Below are 26,550 nucleotides of genomic sequence, written 5' to 3'. Positions count from 1 at the left end.
CCCCGCCATCTGGAAATTCTGAGCTGCCATCTCTCTGGATCCTTTCCTCCCAGGATCCCCAGGTTTCTGAAGACAGCGCACCGGGACTCCGGGCTCGCCCGGAGGGACGCGGCACGCGGCGCGCCTCGCTCGGGGGAATCCCCGCCCACCCTGTCATTCCTGCAGGGGAATCCCCGCCCCCCGTCCCTGTCACTCCGGGAAGGGAGTTCCCGCCCCTCGAAGCTACCAGAGGGAGGGAATCCCCGCCCATCCTGGAGGCTCCGTGGATCCCCAGCGCCGCGCAGCTGGGAGAGCTGGGCGAGGAGCAGGCTCCCGGCGCCGGTGCGTGCCGGCCGCGGGCAGCGAGACGCGGTGGGGTGGCGGCTGCGGGGACCCGCCGAGCCGCGGGCGCCGGAGATTGCGCCTCCCGCCGCGGAGGGCGAACCGCGGCGCTGCAGCTCCGGGCAGGCGCGGCGGCGGCGGCACCGGCGGCACCGGCGGTGGAAGCAGCAGCGGCGGCGGCGGCGGCGGCGGCGGCGGCGGCAACGCGGGGGCCCACGGGGCGGCGCCTGGGTCCGCGGACGCGCGAGGAGCGGCAGCGGGAGGCTCCGCGGAGCCGCGCACAGGTGAAGCGACCGTCCCGCAGGGGCGGGGACGCGGGGCTTCAGATGGGCGGGGGAGGGGCGGTGTGACACCCCCCCGAGACCGAGCGGGCCCGGGAAAGTTTAGTGACAAATCCCGGTGCGGGAACCCCAGCCCCGGCGAGGCGGTGTGTGGGGCGCCGAACCCGGGCTGGGGCGGCTCGAACTCCCCTCGTATCCGGCCGGGGGCGGTCAGGACGCGGCCGCGGGAAGAGGGCCAGCGACAGCGGGATGACCCGAGCCGCACTGCCGGGCACACTCAGGACAGGGCCAGGCGCCCCTGCCTGGGCCCGCGCCCTGGGTCCCCCGTACCTGGGCCGTCGCCTGGTCCTCTCCCCCAGGGCGGAGGTACTCAGGTGCTCCGGCCTCAGGTATTGCCGTGGGGTCCAGGCTCCCGCGCTTCCTCACCTCTCGCCCCGGGCTCTGCCCGCGGAAGGGACGCGCGCTCAAGGGAATGGAGGGGGCGCGCAAAAAGCAAGGACATCTTTGGGGGGCAGTGTTGGCATCTCCCAGGGAGATGGGGAAACGTACACATGAGGAAATCCTGGTTTCCCTGTGAAGTCGAGTTCCTCCTAAAAACCTGGCCTTCTCCTTTCTCTCTCTCTGGCTTCTCTTCCCTTACCCTCTCCCTCTCAGGTGTGATGTTTCAGGTCTTTGGGTTGCTCGTCTTCCGGCAATGGTAAATTGAGTAGGGGGAGGGTCCAGGGTCCCTGGCTGGAGTTTGCCAGAAGACTGTCCTCAGAGGCCTGGTCAACGCAGAGACCTTGATAAGAGACAGTGGAGTGTAAAGAGGGCAGGTCTGGCATGGGCTGGTCGCTGAGGCAGGAATGGCAGGCACGGGGGCGTTCCAGAGCAGCAGTCCTGCCACCGTGCACGGGGACTGGAGGTGGGGGACTGCTGGGGGGAAGGAGCCACATCCATCTCCTGCAGCTGGCCTGGCCGCTGCCTCCCACAGAGGTAGGTGTTTTGGGTGGATGTGTTTTCCCTGACAAAGCCCGATGAAGCTGGAGGGGGTCCCTCCGTGGCTGCAGAGAGTGATACTGTGGATCTGCTTCTAGAGAGAGCTCCCCGGGACTTTCAGGGCTGCTAGTCCTTACCCAGTGGGGTCTCCCACATCCTGCCCTGGACTTGGGCTTCAGGAGCCTGCTGTTCCTACGGGGCCAGCTTTTCCCCTGTCTGTGGCTTCTGGGTGGGGGTCAAGTAGGTCCAGGTTGACAGGTGTGGTGTGGGAGGGTTGCTTGTGGGGGCAGAATAGAATGTCTCAGAACACACCCCTGGCTGTAGGTGGTTGTTCTAGCTTCGTCAACTCCTTCTTCCAGTGGATGGGCTAAGAACTGGTGCTCCACTAACAACCACATAGTGGTGTGAGTGTGTATGGGGGGTGGGCAGACGGCGGTGGGGGGGGGGAAGCGGGGGGATGTGCTGGGAGGGGAAGAATCAGAACCATGGAAAGCATATAAATGCACCTTCCCTTGCATAGTTAATATGCTCCTGGAAAAATATTGAATTATACTTTAAATCTTTGTCGTTAAAATTGATTTTGCATACACTTAAGGCAGTTTACTATTTAAGGATACTTATGATAATTTCTCTATTCATTTCAACCATTTTAGTTTTGGAGTACCTGCGGTTTGCCTTGCATGGGCCCTCAGAGGCTCCTGGGGATACGCAGAGGCCCCCTCCTTGCCAGAGTTTCAGTCTGTCAGGAGAAGTGAGAAGAGTCTACTGACAGCTGCGACCCGAATCCACGCACCTGGGGCATGTCACAGGCGCCCCGAACTTATTGGGTGAAGGGTTGATTTCATAAGTAAGGCACCTGGAGAGTGGTCCAAACAAAAACACTTTAGAAGGACAGAGGAGAAAGAAGTCACTTTTGACTGAGGAGATCTGAAAAGCTCTGTGGGGGAGCACTGAGGGGCGGAGGGCTTGATCCTGAGTGTGGATGTGGCCCCGGAGATAGGATGGAAGAAGAGGCTGGCCTGAGGTCTTGGGGGCTCTTAGTTCTGCCGCTGGTAGGGAAATATTTGGGATTTTTGAGCTAGGGACTGTTGCTTTGTGCTTTAGAGAGATGAATCTGATCTCTGGTAGCAAGAACTGGGAGAGGTAGTTGAGTCGCCCAGGGAGGAGGTTATTGTCATAAGGTGGGCCCAGGAGGTCTGTGGGAAGAAGTCTGGCAGCAGGCAGTGGGAAGAAAAGAAGAGTTCATTAGACACGGCCCTGAAGTAAGGGCGCTACTTGGACTTGAAGAAGAAGCGAAGATCACCTGGAGGGGGTGGGGGGCGTGGGAATACACAGGTGATCGAAGTAGGGTGCTTGGAGTTTGACATTCCGCAAACCTGCGACAACCTAGAGAAACCCGTGCGGACCTCTCCTCCCTCTTCCCACTTCTCCTCAGTCTCCCGGGCCTGTCAGTCTCCTCCCCTTGTGAAACCTATCCGTGGCTCCCAGGATGCAGAATAAATTCCAAACCCCATGTGCCTCCCCAGACTTCTTTCCTGCTATGTCCCCTAACACCTCCCCCCATACCCCCCACCCCACATACGCACAGGAGCTGTAGACCTCCTGACCTCTTGTACTCTCGCCTCTACAATACTGATTTGCCGAGGATGGCAGTGGGAGGAGTGAAGTCCTGGAAGATCCTTTCTTCCCTGGTCTTCCTGGTGAACCACTTCTCACTCTTCAAGATCCAGCTCAAGGGTCTCCGCCTCTGTGATTCTCCGTCTTTCTCTCCCAGGTTGAGCATCCCACCTTTGGACTTGGCTCTACAGAACCTCTTGGCACACTCCTCACGCTGCCCTGGGCTTGTTTCTTTAGGACCATATCTTACTCATGCCCGGATAAAACCTGCACCAGCCGCCTGCTAGCTTCCTCAGGAAGCGAGGCAGAGGCCACACTCCATGACCTCCCTCTTCCCACCACCTGCTGATTGGACTCAGTGTTGTCCCAGACCTGGTAGGACAAGATAACACAGAGCTGCAGATACTCCTCTGGCCTAGGTCACGTGGGCCTAAGTAACTTAGACTATGGTGTGAGTGTGTCGGGGGTGGAGGAGGTGTCTCTGTTGGAATGTGGCCTCAGGGCCCTCTTACTGCACCAGTCGGAAGGGGAAGCATCCCAAGGAAGATGAATCCACAAAAGGTCAGTACCAAACTCAAAGAGAGGCTGAATTGCTAGCAAGACAGACTTGGAGACTCGAGAGTTTTTAATCTTTCTTTTGCCTTCAGAAGTGTCTTCATAGTACCATGTAGGATGCGGCAGGCAAGCCCCTGAGGGAGGTAGGCAGACGGGTAGAGGCAGGAATGTCTGAGAAGGGCCAGCCTTCACAAAGACTGAGAACAGTGTCTGTCAAGGATGGTCATGGGAGCCAGGTTCAAGGGATGATGGAGAGAGTGATTGCCAAGACGATTGAAGTCAGGTGTTTAGACACTGGATCCGGGAATGTACCAGTTAAAAATAATCTGGTGGGTATTTTGAGGAGGTGGTAGTGTTGTGGGAAGGTTTATTCAGGAATGTCCCCCAAATCCCCTTCCCAGGCATGTGTGGTAAATGAAAGAGCAGTGGGAGAGAACGAAGACAAGATAAGGGGTGTTGGGGAGGGAAGAAGCCAGAGGTAAACAGGAACAGGTGCAAGGCAAGAAAAAAGCTGGCATCTCCCTTCCTGGGACAGTAGGAGGGAAGCAGAGGTTAGGAGAGGGGGTGGAGAGGGAGTCTGCATGTGGTGGAGGGAAGTGTCGTCTTGGTCGCCCAGGAGAGGTGCCTGCTGCTGGGGCCTGGGGCGAAGGGGGGCTGGGGCAGGCAGAAGTGCTGCTGGCAGCGGGTGGGTGAACCTGGTGCCTGGCGCCGGCCGAGGCAGCCAAGAGGGAAAAGAAGGTTTCTGGAATTGGGGTCAGAGGCTTTGGCTGGAGTCCTAGCCGTGCAGAAAACTCACTGGCCAGATCACTAGAAATATTGAAGCCTCGATTTCCTCTTCTACAAGATTGGGACAATAGGTCCCTAACAGGGTTGTTCTCAGGAGGAATGAGAAAAGATCCTGAGGTATGTATGCAAACCCCTCAGTGACAATGTCTGCTACCAAGTAGCGGGTCCTTCCGTTAGTGTGTCGAGAAATGAATAAGCCTCTTGTCAAATTCCGTGACAGCCCAGTAGTGCACAAAGCAGGACTTTTTAGCCGACCCCGCCGAAGCTTGCATTCAGCTTTGGATGAAAAGCTCTGGACTGCTGGGAGCAGCCTCTCACCTCCCTGTTCCCACTTTAAGGAATCTTTCAGGATGTCTGCCTTTTCATCTGTTCACTTGTTTCAGGGGATACATCTGTAGTTCACATGCAAGGTCAAGTTGCCAGGGCGCAAAGGAAGGAGAGCCTGCAGAGTCTCCCCTCCTCTGTGTTCTGGAAGGAGTGATGCATTCGGACTTGCTAATTCCACACTGGGGGAACCTGAGGCCCAGAAAACTGGAGAACTTGCCTCTTTCTAGCACAACTGGAACTAGAATCACATCTGCAGTAGCTAGATTTGCAGGACTGTTGTCCTCAGTGGCAATGGTGTAAGACTCAGGCGGGTGAGGAGGAATTGAAGATCTGTGTACCCCCTTGGCTTTTTGAATGAATCATGATTGTACCTAGAAAGGTTAAATAAATATTCTCCCCTATTAGTAAAGAACAGAGGAAAAGGAACACTTAATTTGATTTCCTCAACACTCATTAGGCGTGTGCCAAATTAAATGATAGTGGGGGAAAATGTGTACAATGTTCCTTTAAGGAAATCAAAGTGTAAAAGTATTTTCTCAGATTATTCCTGATTTATTTATTGATTTGACATCAATTGTGTTGTTCTTTGGGCCTACGCATAAGTTGCATATACAATGATGGATCCTTTTATGGGATTTAAAATTTTTAAATTCCCAATCTTATACTATGCGTATACTAGAAATGGGATAAAGAGAGAGTTGGGAAGGAACTCCTTTCCTGTGGTTCTGTAGTGCTGGGCAGAGACAGGACTGAAAGCCAGGTAGGCCATTGGATTATGCTCCGAATGCCCATGGTCTAAAGAGCTCTGCATTCTGTTTACAAATGTGCTCAAGAAAACACTGGGAGCATTTACGGTTTGAAAAGTCAGTCCTTGAAGAGACCCTTTGTGGTCCGATAAGGCCACTGAGCCTGGCGATGGCTTGTTGAGGCACTAAGTGTGCGGAGAAGACACATTTGTCTTTCAAGTCTCTCCAGCTCCGGGAAGAGGCCTGCCCCAGCTATGGCCTCTCTCCGATGCCATTGCGAGTCCTCTCCATCCCACATTCTCAGTGGGGCAGCAAACAAGCCCCTTTCTTTTCTTTTCTATTTTTTTTTTTAAAGATTTTATTTATTTACCTGACACAGAGAGAGAGATCACAAGCAGGAAGAGAGGCAGGCAGAGATGGGGGGGAAGCAGGCTCCCCACTGAGCAGAGAGCCCGATGCGGGGCTTGATCCCAGGACCCTGAGATCACGAACTGAACTGAAGGGAGAGGCTTAACCCACTGAACCACCCAGGTGCCCCAACAATCCCTTTACTCAGAGCGCCTGGCTCCTGGACGCACTCATTACCTATGTGAATACATTGAGCGAACAGTGACTGGGCTATTAACTTGCAGAAAGTCAGAAACTTAAGAATTCGCTTTCCTTATGAAGCAATCCAATGAAAGCAGATAGCATTGAACATCTGGCTGATTAAGTTATTCTTGGATTATTTGTTTTTAGGTTTTAAAGTGTTTCTGTGGTTCGTAAAGCACTCTAGGACACATGAAGAGGTTTTGGAGAAGCAAGGCGTGGGGAACTGACTTCACAGCACAGAGGACTAGTTTGGCACACACTGTTGTTACAGGCTTTTGGTGAAATAATAGCATGGGAGTGAGGAAGCAGCCTGAAATGCATAGCTATTCACTTGAGGATAAAAAAATCACAAACTCCTAAGGACTTGCAAGTTCTTGAAAGACCACTACCCAATCCTTTGCCTCCAGGTTGAAAGCAAATTTAGCTCATTTTAGGTAAGATCTACAGTGTTTTAACATCCTCCTGGTGTTGGGGGCGGTGGCGGAGAGTTCCATGGTATATGTGGCTCTTAACAGAATGATTCCCAGGCTGTGTCCTTTGAAGTTTTTAGCAAGAGTGGAATTGGATTTGAGCTGAGCCACCAGTGGTCTCCTTTTTATCAACATCTGGACAGTTCTAGTACTTGGCTTTGCATACACTAGACTAAGTCTGCTCCTGCCACCAAATTGTGTATACATGCTCTGTTGTTCTGGCCTCTGAAGAGTGATCATCTGCTTTGCTAAAAATAAAGACACATGGATACAATGCAGAATAGGACCCCTACCCTGAACAGGGGCCTCCATCATGCTGTGCAAGTCCAAAGTCAACCCTCTGGCAGAGATTTGCCTGCTGAGGGAATAGAAGTTGTGCTGGGCAGAGTATGAGAGGGGGTATCTTTGGATCATGGTATAGTCAGGAGACAGTGTGGGGACTAGGCTGCCTCATAGGGAGGCCTCTGGGCATCCAGAGAAAGGAGGTGGGTTGGGGAGCAGGTGCCTGGGAGCTTTGCTCTCTTGGGGCCTGGTCTGGCTACCAGGCGCCCCTAACAAGATCTTGGCATACCTAGAGATAAGACAGAATTAAAGCTGGCTTTTTTTGCCCCTTTCACCAAAGGCTAGTACTTTACAGATGCCTGTCTGATGTGAACCTCCTTGTCCTACGTACGTGTCCTGGGGTGATACTGTAATCCCAGTATTCCCCAAGTCTCTTTCCAGGGAGTAGAGAGGCACATGTGTTTCAGATTAGCCATAGTATCTTGGGTTGGTCCTGACACTCCTTGTATTTGCATATGCAGGTGCTCACTAACTCTCTTCAAGTATTTGAATGTTTTTTTTTTCTCTACCTGTGAAGATGAGAACGGAGCAGAGTTTAATAAAGCAAGATGTCAGTAAGCTCTTCACATTTTTGTGTGTTGGCCAACGGACACTTATAAAATGTCTGATTTCAGCTGTGTTTCAGTTGGATTCCCCCTCACCCGCCTTTTGGCACAGTGTTATTTTATAGAGATTTGGGTAAAACTAGATTGTGCTATACGGGTCTCTTGGTGAAGAAAATTAACTTCCCAGGCTAAAGCAGCCATGCAAATATTATTACAAAATCACTCAGTGTACAAAATTGGCATCATTTTCCTCCACAGTTTTTCACTGCCCACCCTCTACCCCCACCCGGCCCTGGTCACCCCTATTCCCCATATCATTAGGCTAGAGGAAGAGACAGCTGTCCCCAGAAAATCTGCTCAGAGTGTCCTCATCAACATGGGTTCTCATGAGAGAGCAGGCAATGAGATGGTGCGGGCCGAGGAAGATACTGTAAAAAATTGCATTAACCCTTCTCCGGACCTACTCCTCCTCTTCAAAAACCTGAGCAGTTGTAAGGCTTATTGATTTCTTTATTGGGAATGCTGGGAACAGTGTTCAGCAATTTGTGGCATCTCAGTACCCTTCCCCCTTCTGGTACCTCGCCTGCTCAGCTTCCGGGCGCCATCTTTATTTTCAGAGTCTCTCAACATGTTCTGTCTTTCCCCCGTTCCTCAGGATCTTGCAATCTCCTTCCCAGTACATGGATATGTCCAGTACATGGATAAAATTTAAAATTTAAAATCATTTGAATGTTCCCTATTTGGCAGGCACTGTTCTAGATGCTTTACGTATGTTCTCTCATTTAATTCTCCTCACAAGTCAGTGAGGCACACACTATTCATTTCCTGGGGCTGCTATAACAAACTGCCACAGACTTGGTGGCTAAATGACAGAAATTTATTCTCTCATAGTTCTGGAGGCCAGAAGTCTGACATTTAGGTGTTGGCAGGGTCATGCTCCCTCTGGAGGCTCCTGGGGAGAATCCTTCCTTGCCTCTTCCAGCTTCTGGAAGCTGTTGACATTCCTTGTAGCTGTTTCACTCCAGTCTGTATCTCTGTCTTCACAGCATCCTCTTCTCTGTGTGTTCATGTCTTCGCTTATGTCTGCATGTCTCTCCTTTGTGTGTCTTTTATATGGACACTTGTCGTTTAGGGCTACCCAGATAATCTAAGATGATCCCCTCTTGAGATCCTCCGTGTAATTATACCTGCAAAGATCCTTTTGCCAAAGAAGGTCACATTCACAGGTCTAGGACATGGACATGTCTTTTGGGGGTCGTTCAACCCACTACATTCCCTTTTGTAGAGGGAGAAATGGTACAATGTGATTAATCAAATTCTCTAAGGTTCCAGATGGAGCTGGGGTTTAAAGAGAAAAGTCTGGCTCCAGAGCTCACATTTTGACCGACAATTACATCGTTGTCTCTACCGTCTCTCATGATTGTGCTCCGTGAGCGTTTATGGTATGAATGGATGGAGAGATGCGTGGGTAGATGGATGGATAAAACAATGCTTATAACAATGATTGGCCAACATCCTCCTTCCCAGTGTACTGAAAATAATAACAACGACTAATATTCAGTGTTTTATCATGTTGCCCCAGGCCTTGATCTTGGGTCTTCTTCTCTAGCTATTCTCATCTCCTGGGGAGATCTTATCTGGCTCCAGATAAGATCTGTGTGCAATCTCCTGAATTGATGTCTCCAGCCTTGCTCTCCACAGAGTTCCAGACTCACATACCCCACCTAAAGGCTCATTCCAGAAACCTCAAGACCTTCGTTCTTTCTTCCTCGCAACAGCAACTGAGTCTGTAAGTCCTATTGGCCCTCCGTCCACCTGTGCGGCAGCTGACTGGTGGGAGACTGCTTCCATTTATTTATTTATTTATTTATTTATTTATTTATACGTTTATTAAGTGATTTATAAATAAATAATAAAAAATAAATAAAGACACAAATCAAGTCATGTCACCTAACAGTTTGCAACTGGGGATTTCTCACTGCCATTTGAATGTAACCAGGCCCTTTGCGCCAACCTGCCTCTCAGATGACCTCCTCTGCTGCGACTCATCGCCCTCACTCTCTGTGTGCAGACATACTATCCTTTCTGTTCTGGGACATGCCAAGCGGTAGCCCAGAGTAGGGCCTCCCCTCTGCCTGGAAGCTGCCTCCAGACCTGCATAGGCCCTCTCCTCCCTGACCATATAATCAAAAATGACCCCTCACTAGGCACTCTGTTGCATTACTCCCATTCTGTGTGAAATAGAGTTTTGATTTATTTTTTTATTGGTTGTCTCACCAGTTGGAATGCAAGCTTTATCTGAGCCAGGACCTTGTCTCATTCACTGTATCTCCAGGGCCGACAGCAGTGCCTGGTATATAGTAGACACTCAATAAACAGCCATTGAACAGACTTAGCACTGTTCCCAGTTATCCTTTCTTTACAGATGCCAAAAAGTAGGCTCAAAAAAGTTTAAATTATTTGCCCGAGTTTGCATGTCTATTAAGACTTGGAGCAATTTTGAATCTGGATTCAATTCTCTCTGTCCTGTAAGCCTGTGCTCTTAACCTTATTCCACATAGAATCTCTGAGAAGCAGGAACTTCCAGGATCCCTGAAGTCCCCACAGGTCTCCGAGTTTTCTGATTCATTTTTCTGCTCATAAACACATGACATAGATGAATAAAACACAGGGGGAAAAATATACTTACTCGGATTCCAAATGTACTATTTCTCTGAAAAGTTGGCCCTGGATTTAAGCTTGAAAAGCTAAAATGTTATTTCTTTGTTCTCCATTTCGGCATTTAGGCTCACGACTTTTTCGGATCTATCTGGAGACTTAATGGTTTAAACTCTCTTCCTTAAACCCATAGAGGAAGGGAAGAAATGACTATGTCCTTTATGTGTCCTTTATGCAAGGGTGAGGTTTGCAGTCCTAAAAGCCCTACAGTATTCGTCCTCCTGGACACCAGCATTTCCTTACACACCACCATTTTCCTCAGTTTGGTATTTCTGCCGCCGCATCTCTTCCTAGTTGATAGGACCCTAGGGTGAGAACATGGACTCCATTTTTAGATTGGTTGATAGCAAAACCCTCTCTGTTGGGTCTTGCTAAGAAACTGGTTCGTTTCTCTAGGCCAGTCATGGAAGAGGCCAAAGGACAGGTTTGTGCCAGATGTGGGACTCAAAGGAACTGCGGCTAATATTGCAGAGTGGAGAGAATGAAAATGCAGCTATTGGGTTCCTTCCCTGGTGTAGGACCTCCTTTGAAAAATAAGTTCCATCTTGCGCATTACATCAGCATCCCAATAAGTAAACATCAGACAGAAGCTACTATTTCAGGCAAATAGTAATTGTAAGAATAGCCAAGACCCACAAATGTAGGTTGGGCTTTTATTTGCAGAAAGGGCTGTAGTGGCTGATTAGTGCATCTGGCAAATATAACCGCTCTCCCGCAGGAAGGCAGAACTCTGGCTATTTGATATGTCATGAGCTTTTTCTCTGCTGTCTGTCAGGAGTGGGATTTGCTGTAGTAACCAGAACTTTGCCCAGAGGGTTGTGCGTGTAAAATGTCACTGATAGGCAGTCTCCTTTATTTTTATCAGAAGCCATAGAGGGACAGCTCACCGCTCTTGATAACAGGCAGATGGGTAGTCCCGGTGAAGTCCAGGTTGAATGCTAAGTGTCGTTCCGTTGTGGAACCTCACCACCCACCACAGTTCGCACTTGCTGGATCAAGGAGCGCTTCTGTATTTCCACTGATAAAATCCATTCTGGAACCTGCATGCTAGGATAATTGGACTTATTTATTTTTTTGTTTATTTAATTTTTTAAAACGTTTATTTATTTATTTTTAAGTAATCCCTACACCCAATATGGGGCTTATACTCACAACCCTAAGATCAAGAGTTGCATGTTCTTCTGACTGAGCCAGCCCGGTGCCCCAGACTTACTTATTGTGTTATGACTTTCTCAACTGCTGTTCTCAATTTTCAATTTGACACAGTATATGAAGTTTGCTAACAATGGTGGCGCTGCAGATGGAGGTAGGCAGCTGCCCATAAAACCACTAAAAACTGGGAGTGCTCAGCAAACATTTGAAGGAGGTAGTATTGTCAGTTATACTCAGTCCTCTCCTAGAGCTAGAACTTTGTCCTTACTGCTGCAGATTTTTTTTTCTTTTTCCATTCAACTAATATTTACTTAGCATGTGCCATATATAGAGAGAAAAGATACGTAAATTTCATATTCTATATGTAGGGAATAAAAATAAAAATAAATAAAATTCAGATTGCCTTGAATTATCAATCCTATCAAACTACATAACTGTCTTTTGGGATGAGGGAGAAACAATGGAGAAAGCATTGCTTCAAGACCATGGTGAACCTCATGAACCCCTGTTGGAGACGTGGAACTGGCTTTCAAGACTATCAGGGGCACTAATGAGGTCCACATTGCTGAATCCAAGGACCAGTGCTCAGTCTTTTTTTTTTTGTTCCTTCAAAATATTTGAGGTACACAGTCAATCCTTTCTTGAAATGCTTCCTTCCCTTAACTCTCTGGATACCATCATCTATAGGCATTCCTCCTTGTTTACTAGTCTGCATTCCTTCCCAGTTTTCTTGGCTGCTTTCTTCTCCCTGACCTCTTAATGCTGGAGGGCCCAGGCATCATCACTTAGCTTCTTGTCTTTTCTTTCTACGATTTTATCTGTGATGTCAGTCATTCTCATGGCTTTAAATGCTATCCATAAGCTCAGAATTTGTGCCAGTATGTCTTTATCTTGCATATATAATTATCAACTTGAATGTCCACTGTCATGCTCATCTCTAACATTAACATCTAAAACCAAATTCCAGATCCCCACCCCTACCCCTCCCAGATACTTTGTCTCTGGTTAGTTCTCCAAAAGAGACCCAGAATCTGACCGTCGCATACTGCCTCTCTCCTCATCCCAGTCGTCCTCATCTCTCAATTGGACTATTTTGAGAATGGCTCAATTGCTATTTTGCCCCTTCCCCCATAGTCTGTTCTCAACAGGGCAGCCAGAATGATGACCATAAAACTTTAAATCAGATCGAGTCACTTCTCTGTTCTCTGGAGTGTCCCATCTTACTCAGTGTAAAAGCCAGAGTCATTATTACAGGGCCTACTAAGCCCTTCCCATTCTGACTCCTTCATCTCTATTACTTTCCCTCTCAGCTCCCGCCACACCAGCATGCTTCTGCCTCAGGGCCATTGCACCGGCTATGTCCTCTGCCTGGTCTGCCTGCTGCGTTCCTTTTTCATGTAGATGAGTTGTTCCCTCGCTTCCTTCCATTCTTGATTTAAATGTCGGCCTTCCATGGAGTCTTCCATGCCACCCTGCTCCAGCCTGAGACGTCGTACGCCCCCCTTCTCAGCTTTATTTTCTCCTTAGCACATTGTCAGTTTTTTAACATGTCATATATTTTACTGATTTAATTTGCTTTTTCTGCCTGCTCGATTTCATTATAATGTCAAATCGTAAGATCTATGAGGGTAGTTTTTTGAAAGGGGGGGATCTGTTTGGTTCATTCTCGTATCTTCAACTCTTAGAGCAGTGCTGGCATATAGTAGGCACTCAGAGCATAATTTGTAGAGAGAATGAAGTAGAATATCACTGTTATTTTAAATTTAAATGCTGATACCCCAGAGATTTTGATATAATGGTAGGAGGTCCAGTGTAAGCATTAGTCTCTTCTGAACACCACCCTCCCCCCACAGGTGGTTCTAATGTGGAGCCAGTGGTGCAAACCACTACTTGTTTTTCTCCTTCTTGGGATTTTACCTCTGTGGCGTATGTTGCTGCATTTTTAGCAAATCCATTAGTCTCAAAACTTAAATTGCAGTGGAGGATTTTAATGAAATTTATGCTGTGTGTAATCGTTTATTAGGGGTTTTCATAGGAGCATCTTGTAAGAGTTAATGTAGTGGACTTCCATCCCTGCATGACCTTGGCCAAGCTTTGATGGGAGGCACAGACCCTGTAGGGCAGACTTAAGTGTCTCTTTGTTAATTTCCAGGTGAGCATCAGACTTTTCTCTTTATATTTGAGAAGTGGGAGGGAATTTGGATCTGACTTAACTTCTTTCATCTACATTAGCTGCACACATTTATTCCACACCTCCTGCCCAGAAGCCCATCTACCCATTGCTTAAATTCTGTTCATCCCTTATGGGCCGAGTGAAGTCTTTTTCCCTTTACAAAGTGTCCTCCCCTCCCGCTGGCTGGCAGCCTCTCCCAGAACGTCTGGCCCACCTACTGCCTGGCACTTCACTTGGCATCCGGCGTGTGCTGCTTTTGGTTGGTAAGATTTTGGGTGAAAGTGGGTTTTTTTGTTTGTTTGTTTTTTTAACTGTATCCCAAACTAGACTGCAAATTCTCTGAGGGCACCTGACCTATACTCTTCACATCTTTGCGTCCCCAGCAGTGGGCAGTAAACAGATGTTGATGGATTGGCGAAATTCTTTCTGTTGACTGCATTGGCAACTTCTAAGGAGTGTCGCATAGGGAAAGGGGTGTCATTCTCCGTGTAATTAGGGATTATACCCTTCAAAACCACGGTGGCATTTTTTACTCTGATTTATTATTGATCTCTGAGTTATATGTTTCTCATCTTACCATTTTCTTTTAAGTGACTGAATACATAGCTTGTGAGATTTAAAATTCCAAGATTTCAGTACCCTCTTTGAAAATGATGTATTCAAGAAATCTCAGATACAACCATACTTGGCTTCACTTTCAAAATGAGATTCAAGGAAATAAAATTTAAACTGCCTTTTAGGGCAGCTGGGAGGAAACTCCAACACAGGACAAAGGGGGCTCCCGTATAAGGGCCCCCCCTTTATTTGAAGGAGTTACTTTTTTGTTATAGTCTCATTATTAGGCTTATGTTCTTCATTTCAACCGCCTGGGAAATCAGGTAACCTGATATACTGGAGGAGGAGGAGGGTTTAGAGACCGAGTTCTTAACACCTTTGTGGCCTTTTGAAGCTCTAGGCTTAGTGAAGAGTGATGTCATGGTGAGACAGGAAATGTTATAAAGTCGTAAAATGTCATAAACCAATTTCCATCTGGTCGTAGGTGTATAAGACACAGCAAAGAAAAGCACATTGTGTTTTTATCCAGTGGGGATAAGGTTACTAGACCAGTCCATCATGGGAAAGCTGTTGACATAGTGTATCTGGACTTTTCAGCAAGGTGTTTGGGTGATCCCCTGTGAGATCTTTGTGGGCAAGATGGAGAAACGTGGACTGCACAGTAGCCGCATTTGGTGATTTGTAGCTGACTGGCTAAATGCTGTACAGAGTGCTTGATGGATTGGTGTCCGTTTAGAGAGAGGGTTCTAGTAATGATGGTCAGACACAGTTCTGCTTTGGATTTATCCTTCTCCTGTTCAACATTTTTACTGCCAACTTGAATAAAGATATGGATGACATGTTTATCCCATTTGCTCATGACCCAGATCTGGGAAGCACAGTGACCTCATTTCATACCAGTATGAGAATCTTGACTTACAGGATAGGCCAGATCTTGCAAGAGTCAGGCAATGGGCTCAAGTGAAGGTCCTGTACTTATGTCTGGGAAAAACTGTTGCATTTATTATAGGATGGTCAGGAACCTGCTTTAACAGGGTCTCCATGTAAAAGATTTAGGTAATTCGTTCGACTCTACCATCAATGTGCATCAACACTAGGGTGTGACTATTAAGTAGGTCCAGAAACAGACGGTGGACCCTTTGTACCAGACCCATACTTTATTTAGACTATCATGTGCTGTTCTGGGCAACACGTAGTGCCAAGCATTGTATCCCAAAGCGAGGATCCAAGATGGGGAATTTAGTCGAAAGATCTGCAAGGAAGACAGTAGTTACCTTCAAATCCTTCTCCTTCCCGCCCACACCCTAAGGACCATAGCTTTATCCACTCCTTTGCCAATACTCTAAACTCCCTTACCTCCTTCCCGTTTGGTATCCTTACCCTCCAAGGTCCTACTCTAAGTATGTTCAATCACCTGCATTTTCTACTTCCATCTCCTGGCTGCCAAGCATGTCTATGAAGGAAAAAAACCTACCCATCTATTTGGATGGAGATGCAGAAAAATGGTCTCTACACTTGTCAACTAGGTGGGCTGGCAGATCGTCTCTTTATAGGATCCTGCTCGCCTTCCCCTGCCCTTCCCCCCGGCAGTGTCTAACTCTTCTCTTCTCTTCATGACTTTCTCCCTCTCTCGGTGCTAAGGATCATAATCTTTTCTTCACAGAGAGAATCAGTGGCCTCTCCCTCTGTCTTGCTCCCTCACAAACCACCTATTTCCACATCCAGCCTTCACCCTTTTCCTTCCTGCCTCTGAGAAACCCCCCCCGGTCTCTTGCATCTATAATGATCATTCTTGATCAGTAGACCCTTTCCCCTCTGTCTTAAACCACTCCCGTGTCCATAAGTGTTTTGCCTCTCCATGTATTTACCACACCCCTCTTTAATTAAGACCTCATTGCCCCCATATCCTTAACAACCAGATGGCCTGAAAACTTGGTCTATATCAGCTGTTTTCATATATTTAATCTCTCATTAATTCTTCAGTAGACTGTGCAGTCTAATTTCCATACCCAGCATTCCACTGAAATTCCCTTGCCATGATCACCAAAGGGCCTCTGCATCTAAATTCAGTAGACACTTTTCAATACTTAATTCAGTTGACACTCTGACCGGTTCTTCCTTTATGAAACACGGTTCTCCAGCTTTTCTGACATGACTTCTCTCCTGGTTTTCTTCCTACCTTTAAAATAACTCTTAGTTATATTTTCTCTCTGAGCTCCTCTCTATGGAGCCCTTTCATATATTTTGCAACCATTTTTATCCCCCTTTACTTTTTTGCCTCTTAACATTGATGTTCTCATTTTGGTCCATTTCAACTGCATTTTCATTCTACCACTACCTACTTTCTGATCACTTCCAGATCTGTACCTTTCGATCCAACCCTTCTCCTGAGCTCTGGAGCTCTGTACTCACATGTACACCATCAACCTACGATCTCCATCTGGGCAACCCTCAGCTGCTCCAAAGCAGTACCTCCCAAACTGAACCCATCACCTTCCTTCCCCATACAGACCTACCCTTCCTCCTCTGTACCCTATCTTGGCCAATGGCACCCCTCTCAACCAGCCTCCCAAATAAGAAATCTGGACCCATCTCTCAACTTCTTTGTGGTTCTGTATATTTGTACACAGGATGTTTGCAATTACAATCCAGTAGATGGCCAAATAAATAAAGTATTTTAATGGTTTTCTTGTGTAGGACCACTAAGACTTCTTCTTGTTTCTGGTGCAGAAGCCAAAAACAAGAGCTAGGGCATTGAAATTAAGGGGAAGAAATGCAGCTCCATGCCAGGAATATTTTTGTAACCCTTGTAGTCTCAAAGCATCATGGACTGCCTTGAGAGGTAGTCAGTTTCCCTGCACTGCAAACAGCAAACAGAGGCTAGAGATCTGATATTGTAAGATTGGGCTGGGTGGCTTCTGATGCTTCTACCAACCCTGAGATTTAGCTCAGCAGCTAATAAGCCCCTTCTATATACTTTTCCCACATCATCTCATTTATGCTTCCTAATAGGTTATTAGCTTCATTTTATGGATGAGAAGCCAGGAGCATGGAGGGTCGAGTAATTTTCCTCTAGTGATACAGTTAGTACTAAGGCCAGGCCTCCAAAGCAGACCTGAAGTCCCTAAATCTCACGGTTTTTGTTAAATCCTGGCCTTCTATTTGACAGTGGAAACAGACTTCAGCTCAGCAGAGAACAGTATCATCTGCTGTGTACCTTTGCTGGTAGCAGTAGACCTTTGAGGCTAATAGAAAGGAATAATTCTTTGAAATGGAGCTTAAATAAATAAATTTGGAGCTTAAGTTCTTAAATATGTCCCCATATTTATTGGTATCTTACCCTTTCCCTCCATTTTGACAGATACCTGATTATTATAACAAACAATTCTAATAACCAAATGTAATTTTCTTCATTGATCGCCATTTCCATTTCCCACAGGCTCGGAAAGGAGCTAGAAAGGGTTAACTCTTCCATTAGAATGGCTTTGAATGAAATGCAGGTCCAGTAGCAGAGGGTCCAGGTTGCTATGTATTAGAGACTGAAGACAAAATCCAGGATTTTCTTTTCCAAACTTGAGAGAAAAGGAGATACCCCATATTGCAGGGATGGGGAGGGGGCAGGGTTGGATTGGCTTGAAGTTTACAAAGACTTTATAAGCAAATATGGGCCTCATTTTCATTTTTGCCTCCAACACATTGTCCTGGAAGGAACCAGAAGTCTGATTAAAACAGCAGATCAGCATCAAAATAGGAGGCAGTCCATCTAGGGTGACATCTGGGCTAAGGAAGGGGTGTAGGGGGACAACTGAGTCAAGGACGTGCAGTCCGGGCTGGAGAGCCTGCACTTGTAGATAAGCTGTGAGCGGTTATTTTTACAGTCCTCCTTCGCTGCCATTCCCAGAACCCTAAGGAGCACTTATCCTCTTAGGTGCTCGGAGGTCTGTGGATTACTTCTCCATCTTTCCCGTGATCCGAACCTTATTGTTTGAGTATGCAGAGAACATTCTTCATCTGTGGGCTTGAGGGTTAGGTAAGGCTTGAAGATGTAAAAGCCAACAATACTCCTCCAGCCGTAGGACAGAATAACCAGCTCCTCTACCCGTCTTCTTTTCAGAGAGGCAAAAATGTAAATGCTGTCACTGCAGCAGGTGCAGAGCTGGATTGGGAAGGAGCGGGACAGTAGTGGACAGTGACAGGTGAGCAGCCGACACTCCGTTCTGGTCTAGATACTGCTGCCATCCAGCTGTAGTAACTAGCGCCGCTAGGTCCCACTTTCTCTGCACTTAGAGCGAAGCAATTGCGTTTAATGATTCTGAACGTCTCTTTTATCTCTAAAAGAAGAAAATGTCCTGACACTCAGTCATGGCTCACTAATGCACACATTGCCTGTTGCTTGAGAACGGATCATCCCATTCTTGCCTCTCACTCCCAAAGACCAGCTCACGTCTGCTGTGCCTTGGACCTCACATTCTGTCCTAAATGAATAAATTCCTCTAAATTAAGCTACCCATAAAATATACCCTGTTTCTCTTAAGAGTAGGTTCCATGAATATGAAGAGACTTGCAAGACATGAAAAATTCAGTTTTTCTTCCACTGACTGTTATTTCTTCTGTGGACTGTTCGAGATCATCTATTTTAATCTCCTGTTTTATGAAGGAACAGATCTAGGCCCAGAGAGGTGGGGCAGCTTTCTGAGTTCACACAGCAAAGACTCTTCTGTAGGACTTTCCCCCCACTGCCCAAAATGGCAAGATGCAGATACTTTAAAAGAAAAGTATCGTTTCCTGTCCAAGCAAGTTATTCTTAAACAGGAGGCTGTTTCACCTAGAACTTTTTGTAAGGAAAAAAAAAATAATAAACAAGTGCACTTGATTTGTCCTTTTAAGCCAATTTAAGAAGTGTGCCTTCTCTGTGCTGTTGAAATTGGCAGGCCGACATCTTGTAGACAGACTGTTCTGGTCTACTCGGTTAGTTGTTATCCCAAATGCAAATCTGACTCATGGGTGAGATCATGAGAAATCTGGACTATTTTTCTTGATGACTTTTTCTTTCCTATTCCAATTTTCTTTTGCGGTCTTTGGCCTTATACGTTGCCCATGCTGGGGAACAGAATCTGGAAAGGGTTGTTCCTAGGATCGTCTCTGCTGTCATATGAATCTAAAAACAGCTGGAGCAGTCTTGGCCATGAAGTGTATGTGGCTTTGGTGTGGAAAATCAGGTCTTGTGTGTGTGTGTGTGTGTGTGTGTGTATGTGTGTGTGTGTGTGTGTGTGTTGGCCTTATGGCAGAATAAGAAGATTTTTGTTTGCTGGGATTTGAGGGATTCTGGGAAGAACCTCCTTTTAATCAAATGAATTATTTTCATTCAACCAATGTCTGTCAGATACCCACCTGTGGCTAGGTGCTGACATCTAGAGAAGGTTACCAATAATTAAATGAATAAATATTACCTAGTCTGTGTATTAGGGCCATGCTAGCTGCTGTGACAGTCAAGTCCCCAAGATTCAGTGGCTTGACATAACACCAAATTATTTCTCTCTCCTATGAAAGCCTAGTGCAACAGCTCATGCTCAGCACATAGTTCTCCTCCACATGGTGATTTAGGGCTGTGTGCTCTTTCCATCTTGGGTCCCCACAATTTCCTAGGCTATAGGGTCATCTACCTCCCAGTGGTAGAAGGCAAAAGAGGAGAGAAGGCACATTTACTTCGGAAATGCCTTGGTTTGCTGGTGGCTCACATCACTTAGCATATTCCACTGGTGAGAAGTAACCCCAGAGCCCCATTTGGAGGCAGAGGGGACTGGAAAATGTAGCCCATGACAAGTCTATGCTTTGGAAGCTTATGGAATTCTGGTGTGTTGTTCTCTGTCTCTGCTGTTGTCTGGTAAGAACTTTACGGGGCAGAGCGCTCAGGGTAGGGCACCTGGCTGCATGTGATGTGGGAGTCCGAGCCAAGCATCCTTTCCCTCCCGAGCTTGAGTTCAAGTCTGCAACATGCCACTCTGTGTCTCTCACACAACTCCCTTCCTGTCTCTAGAACTTTCCCCCCACCTCTCCTTGCCCTTGCTCTGGCCAACTCACTTTTCCATTAGGTACAAACGTATAGTGCCTTTGCCCGACAAGCTTTCCCTGGACCCACAGCCCAGCTTCCATGTATGTTTTCTGGCCTTCTATGAAGACAGAGCAAGAAGATGACTATTTATTGGAATTTGATCACCCCCAGAAAGGCACTCCTGCTAATCAACTGGAAGTTTTACTGAGCATAAACTTCAGGGGGTCAAGGAGCATTTAGGGAAAAGAGGGAGGTAAGAAAGACATCAGATGATGATGGGAGGGAGCAAGGGACCGTTACAACCTCCCAAGAGCCTGGAGGTGAGAACTCTCACCCTTTGGAGGTAGAGGGGCAGCATGGGGCACTCAGATCCTACTCAGATCCTTTGCCTTCAGATCCTACACTTCAAATAGCAGCTTTCAGGGGTTCTCAAAGTTCATTTCTGAAGCATAAATGAGAAAACTTTGCAAATGTTGGTGATGAAAGAATGGAACCCCCAACCATACTCTCCCTGAGGAAGCCTCCTATGTGACCAGGAGGGGAGGAGACGGTTACCCAGCCAGCCTCGGTCTCCACGTGGAAGCCAGAGGGCGTGCAGAAACCTCCAGGGTCAGAGCAATCATGGAACGTATCTTCCTGTTCCGACAGGCCCAGGATCTTATAAGGGAACATAGGGTCTTAATTTTGGGGATATAAGAAATGGGCATGTTTCTCCTGCAGCTGAACTTATCTCTTTATTCAAAAAGTATTTTCTTATTAATTATTTTTAATGATCTCAAGGAAAAGTGCCTTTTGTGATTATCTTGACAAGCTCAAACATGCGAGAGCCCTGCTGATCCTGCATTTATGAGGTGACGGCTGCTTTACTGTTTAGGTTATCATTAGAGTGACCTAAAAATAAACTGGTGAGCTGGGTGCTCAGAAAAATACTTGGCGGGTTGGTTTAGGAGGGATTAAACCTCCCGCCTCCTCCCCCCAGCTCTCCACAGAGTGCCCTCCCTTTCTCTCTTCTTCCCCCGCCACGACCCGAAGTCTTGGTTTCCAGAAGCCTGGGGCTGGGAATACTATGGGTGAATAAACGCAGATGCAGAAACTGGAGGCACAGAATCCGAGGGATGGGGCAGATGCTTGAGATCGACTGAGCAGTAGTGGACCAGAAGGTTCTCGGGCCCGGGGAGACTCTGGGCCTCCCCGGTGGCGCGCTCTCTGGTGCTTGTGATTGCTCAGCCCAAGAACGGACAAGCCCGCGTCCAGCACGTATTCGCGGAGCGTCTACTATGTCCTCTTCTAGGCAGTAGAGACGTGGTGCAGTGAGGAAGGTGCGAAACCTCAGCCCCACGTAGTGCTTCCATTTAGGAAGGGGCAAGGACAGGCAGGAAACTCGTAAACTAAGGCATATGTCATGTAACTTTGGCAACCACATGCCTCTTGTAGTAGAACAATACAGGTTAAAGGGCTACAGGGTCGTGGAGGGGCTTGGCTAGGTGGTGTGGCAGGGAAGCCCGATCTGGGAGAGGGGACTGGAGCAGAGGCCCGCAAAACGAGCCAGCCGGGGGTGCTGATGTGAAGGGAGAAGGAACAAGTGCGAGGACCCGGCGGGAGGAAGAGGGCGGCGGCCAGGGGCCTGGTGTGGCGCATGTGTGTGGCGGCCTCACCTGCGAAGGCCGTCTGTGTCACCAGAGGGCAAGAGCAGTGGGGGTGAGGCTACGTGAGGAAAGTTGGAAGGTGAGGGCAGTCTGCAGAGATCAAGTTCTCCAGCAAACTGGCTCCTGGTCACCCCTACATTCTAGAATGTGCCGACGTGGAGGTCTAATTTCCAATCTGGACAGGAAATTGCTTTTTGGTAAAAAGGAAAGAGTTGAGAAACGCAGTCTGCCTAGTTGCCCTCTCTTGGAAGAAAGCCGTTTGGAAGTGGGTAGAATATAAAACAACTCCTTTCTGTCCCTCAAAACTGTGGTGCTGCCCCTGCCTGCCTCATAAGGGGGTCCCGAGGTGGAGCAGAGAACTTTGGGTCTAATTGGCCCATGGCAGAGCAACTTCGACCGTGGCCTGGAAAACTCCCCAGAGTCGTCTAGTTAACAACAGCTCTGTTGCTAATAAATCCTTTGAAATCTTCTGCCGTTGTTGGGTTTTTATGACACATTTGCATGTCGAGATCATTTGGGTTTTAGAGTTTAGGTCCCCTGCTGTTCCTCATGTCATGAACGGACAGTAATAACTGAGCGGGGATTGCGTTCTGGGGTTGCTAGTAGATGAGTTTTAAAAAACATCAATCTTATTTTCAGGCAAATATAGCTAATGATAGGCTAGAGGAAAAATAATTCAAAATCTGCAGTGAATGTTTGGTGATTTCCAGCGGCCCTGCTTCTTAATGAAGTGAGTGGAGAATGAAGGGTTAGAGGAAGAAAAGGTAGAAATAGCATCTTAGGAGTTTCTTGGGTATTGGAGGGGTTTGTTTTGTTTTGGGTTTTTTTGAAATAAAAACAAAAACAGCCCAGCCAAGGCAAGGGGACAGTGTTGGAACCCCCTAGCTTGTGGAGAGGGGGGGGAGCTGAGCACTTCCGCCCACCTCCCCCTCGTGTCTGCTCTCACCTCCGGGTGTGCAGTGAGCGGCTCCGGCCGTCCTTTCCTGGGAGCTGTTTCATCTTCAAGTGAAAGGACTGGAAAGGGCCTTGGAAATAATCTAATACTAATCCAGGTTTTATGCGTAAGGCGTGCGGGACATCAGACAAATTGACTTTCCCAAGTTCCTCCAGCTTTTGAGCAACCGAGGTAGGATTAAAGAACAAGAAGAGTTGTTAGCAGCTTTTGCAAGAGGAGTGTTTGCGGGCTTTTTACAGGTTGTTATTTCTTCATTCTGGCAGTAGTGGACTGTTGAGTGTCCGTTGTGTGTGCCTGGCCCTCCAGTACCATCCAGCACCTGAAGAAACGTGAAGACAGCCTTAAACAGGCAATACAATCATAACGATAATTACAGTAAATGTCGAGAACATTTATTGAGGGTTTATGCTGGGCCAGGACTATACTAAATCCTTCAGTAAATCCTTCATCTTATGAAATCCTCCCCCACAAACCTGCAAGTGGGTCCTATTATTATTCCTCGCTAACAGGTGACAAGACTGAGGCCCAGGCCACTTAGCAGCTCTCCAGGCTAAGAATTTGAACCTAGTTCTACCAGACACCAGGGTTAGAATTCCCACCTTCTGAGCTCTCCTCTTTTTTTTACACGATGATGCAAGATTCAGTTGTTACTGTTAGGTGACTGTTGTTTCTCAGTTGTGGCCAAAACTCAAGGAGAAGAAATGTAGATGCATTCTTCTGGGTCATATCACCCAGGCCATCAGTTGGTTTCTTTTTTGTTTTGTTGCTGATTTTTGTTTGCTGTTGTTTTTGGAATTTTCCAGGTGTATCAAGACTTTGACCTCTGTAAAGACTTACTTTTGTGAGTGCTGACCATATTAGGGAGGTGGCTAAGTACTGGGGATTCAGCAGTGAGCGAAGTATTTGTTTTAGTTTGGGTTCCCCAGAAGCAGGCTTGGAGGCAAGGATTTGGGTGCAGGAGCTTCATGTGGGTGCAGAAATGGTGGTGAGGCATGAGGAGGAAAGTTGATTAGAGGGGCACCTGTGAGGTTACTGGTATGACAAGGGCAATAGCAGTTCAGGCACTCTGTGGGTCTCTTTGAGATGGCGCAGGACACACCTCAGAATTCTCCCATGGGGCAATAAATAATGAGGATTATTTGTCTATCAGCTCCCACTCTTATTACTTCATTGGGCACAGGTTGCTTCTGGGAGAGTAAACTCCCTGGCACTTCCCTCAGGCAAAGAGTCAGAAGAACCCTAGAGCAAGTTTGAGAACTACGTAGGTGATCTCCAGGAAGGGTGGGCCAGGGACTGTGTCCCCAGCTTCTGCTACAGTCTAATTCCTGTCCTCAAGGAGCCCATCTTGTTGTGGACAGGAGAATTAGAAGAATTCACAGCATAGGAAGACCATGAGAAGATGAGAACAATGAATGGAAAATAGCAAGGAAAACAGATGATGACTCTCTCAGGGGAAATCAGGGAAGGCTTTCCAGAGGAGGTGACATTGAAGGGCTGAGAACATACTAAATATAATTCCCTGTCACCAACATCCTCCTTATTCCCACTGCTAGGACATGGTGCAGGATTGCCACTTTGAGTGTTATCTGGCCTTTGTCATCTGAGAGCTCTGAATTCTCCTTTTCCTGTGCGCCATCTCACCGGGGTTCTCTTGTGATCAGCATCAGGACCATGAGCATCGCACATTGCTCACAGCAGTGGCCACAACCTCTAAGCCACTTGTGTACCCAAGAGGCTGGTGCCAACCGCATCGCCCTCCACCACCACCAGAGCTGGCCTTCCCTCAAATCCTGGCCACAGTTCTTACTCGTGAGAATCTTGGACCAGTAGAGAACCTGTCTGAGCTTACCTTTCCTGATGGCCATCCTGAGGGCAGGGGCCCATGGCCTATACTAATGTTTCTCAGTGCAAAATTTGAGAAGCAAAAAGCATGTGTCCAGTTCCTATGGAGAGCTTGTCAAAACACAGATTCCTGGGCTCTACCCCCTGGAGGTTCTGATGCCATATGGTGGGGGTCTGGTCAGAGATTTTTTCATTTAACAGCCCCCTGCCCTACTGATGCTGCTGGTCTGCAGTCCATGCTTGGAGTGGCAAGGACCTCTCTTCTAACTCTCTCCTAGACATTTTCATCCAGATGGGGTTTCTTGGTGTCAGGTCTGTTGACATTTGGGGCCAGATTATTCTTCTCTAGCAGCATCCTTGGCCTCTACCCACTAGATGCCAGTAATTCCTCCCAGTAGGGACAACCAAGAATGTTTTCAAATGTCACCAAATTACCCTAGATTGAGAACCACTGACCTAGATGTTCCAGAACACTGCTTCTCAGACTTTAATGTCGGAACGACTTTGCTAAAATGCAGATTCTTATTCAGTAGGTCTGGGGAGGAGCCCAAGAGTCTGTTTCTGTCAAGCTCTGGGGTAATGTTGATCATGCTGGTTGGGGGACCGCACTTTGAGTAGCGGCCATCCCCACCAGCAGTTGGACCCGAAGGCTGAAAGGTGTCCCTGCAATTTCTGGGTTCTGTCCCAGCAATTTTGGTCTGTCCCTGTTGTTCCTAATTATGCCCTCAGGTTGATTAAAGGTGTGGCAGCTGCGTCCCCTCCCTTACCAGTCCCCCTGCCAGCCCAGGGGCCTCCTGTCTGTCCTGCTTGTCCAAGGAGAGTTAGCCTTCCTCTGCAAGTGACAGCACACCTGAGTTTGCCTTTGATACGCACAAGGACCTCACCAGGGCCTTTCAGTGTTCAGAGAGCCCACTGTGCACTTCAGAGTCTTTATTTTTTAAATATGAGTTCACAGGTGATGGAGGGGGGTTGTAGGAGGAAGAGTGCTCTGTATGGAAGGTAAGAAGTCCAGGTGTGCCAACCTGAAATTCTAGGAGCTTCAGAGAAGATAGTCTCTGGGGTTAGGGTTTAGGGAATGGGTTTCAGAGCCAAAGAAGTATCTGCGGATACAGAGAGCAGAGAAGGCCTAAGGCAGATGGGGCTGCGAGGTGGGGAGACCTGCCCCGTAGGTCCCACTGAGCGCAGGAGTTAAGCTGCTGGTGAACTCTTGATAGACTTCTGGAAATGCTGCCACCTTGCCTATTGTTATTTTTACCATAGTCCATTTCCTGTTGTTGGTGACGGTAACAATTCTTGGGAGACCACGTTTTCTCCATGTTTTAGTGAGAAGGTTTGAGATGGGGGAGGATGACAACGTGGCTGCTGCACCAGAAAAGTCACCCAAAGCTGGTGTTCCAGGGTCGGGAAAGGAGCAGCAGGGAGCTGCCATCCTCGTCTCTAAATTGGTGTCACGGGGGATCCCCCGGGGGCATGTTATGCGGGATCGGGGCTCTTTCCCCAGAGTAGCTCTCTCACCTGTGGCTGCTGGTCCTGGAGGGCTGTGCTCCCTTTGCTACAGACCCTGTTGGGGTACAGGGGTCTCCCCACTGCATGTTTCCATGTTTCTGTGGGAGAATGCCTTCCAAGGTATAAAATGCAAACTGTTACCCTGGGGACACACTCTGACTGAGCCTGGGATGTTATGTTCCATGCGCCCTGCCCCACAACAGCAGGGTAGGATACACTGTGGGAGGATTTGTGTGGAATAGAGAGGAGAGAGGTCAGTCCGAGCTGGGGACTGAATGTTTGCATGTCGTCCCCCACCGCAGATTCACGTGTTGAAGCCCTAATCCCTGCTGGGATTGTAACTGACAGGAGGGTCTGGGTTGGTAAATAGGTCCTAGGGGTGGAGCCCTCAG

The 26,550-nt window shown here is 47.8% G+C and overlaps 1 protein-coding gene across 4 annotated transcripts in view; it reads left to right on the top strand.

Moving 5' to 3' along the window:
- The first annotated feature begins 480 nt into the window (after positions 1-480).
- The window catches only part of PDZD2 (PDZ domain containing 2), a 348,844-nt gene continuing 322,774 nt past the window's right edge, over positions 481-26,550 (top strand). For 2 of the 4 annotated variants that reach the window (XM_032337686.1, XM_032337687.1), the window contains exon 1: positions 481-605. The gene's annotated coding sequence lies outside the window, so the exon portion shown is untranslated. The remainder of the gene's footprint in view (positions 606-26,550) is intronic. The other 2 variants (XM_032337688.1, XM_032337684.1) reach the window with 1 other exon arrangement.

This window comes from Mustela erminea, chromosome 3, assembly GCF_009829155.1.
Source record: "Mustela erminea isolate mMusErm1 chromosome 3, mMusErm1.Pri, whole genome shotgun sequence".
Lineage (NCBI taxonomy): Eukaryota > Metazoa > Chordata > Mammalia > Carnivora > Mustelidae > Mustela > Mustela erminea.
Note: the sequence above shows the minus strand (reverse complement) of the source record. Positions and strands in the feature narration are given on the sequence as shown.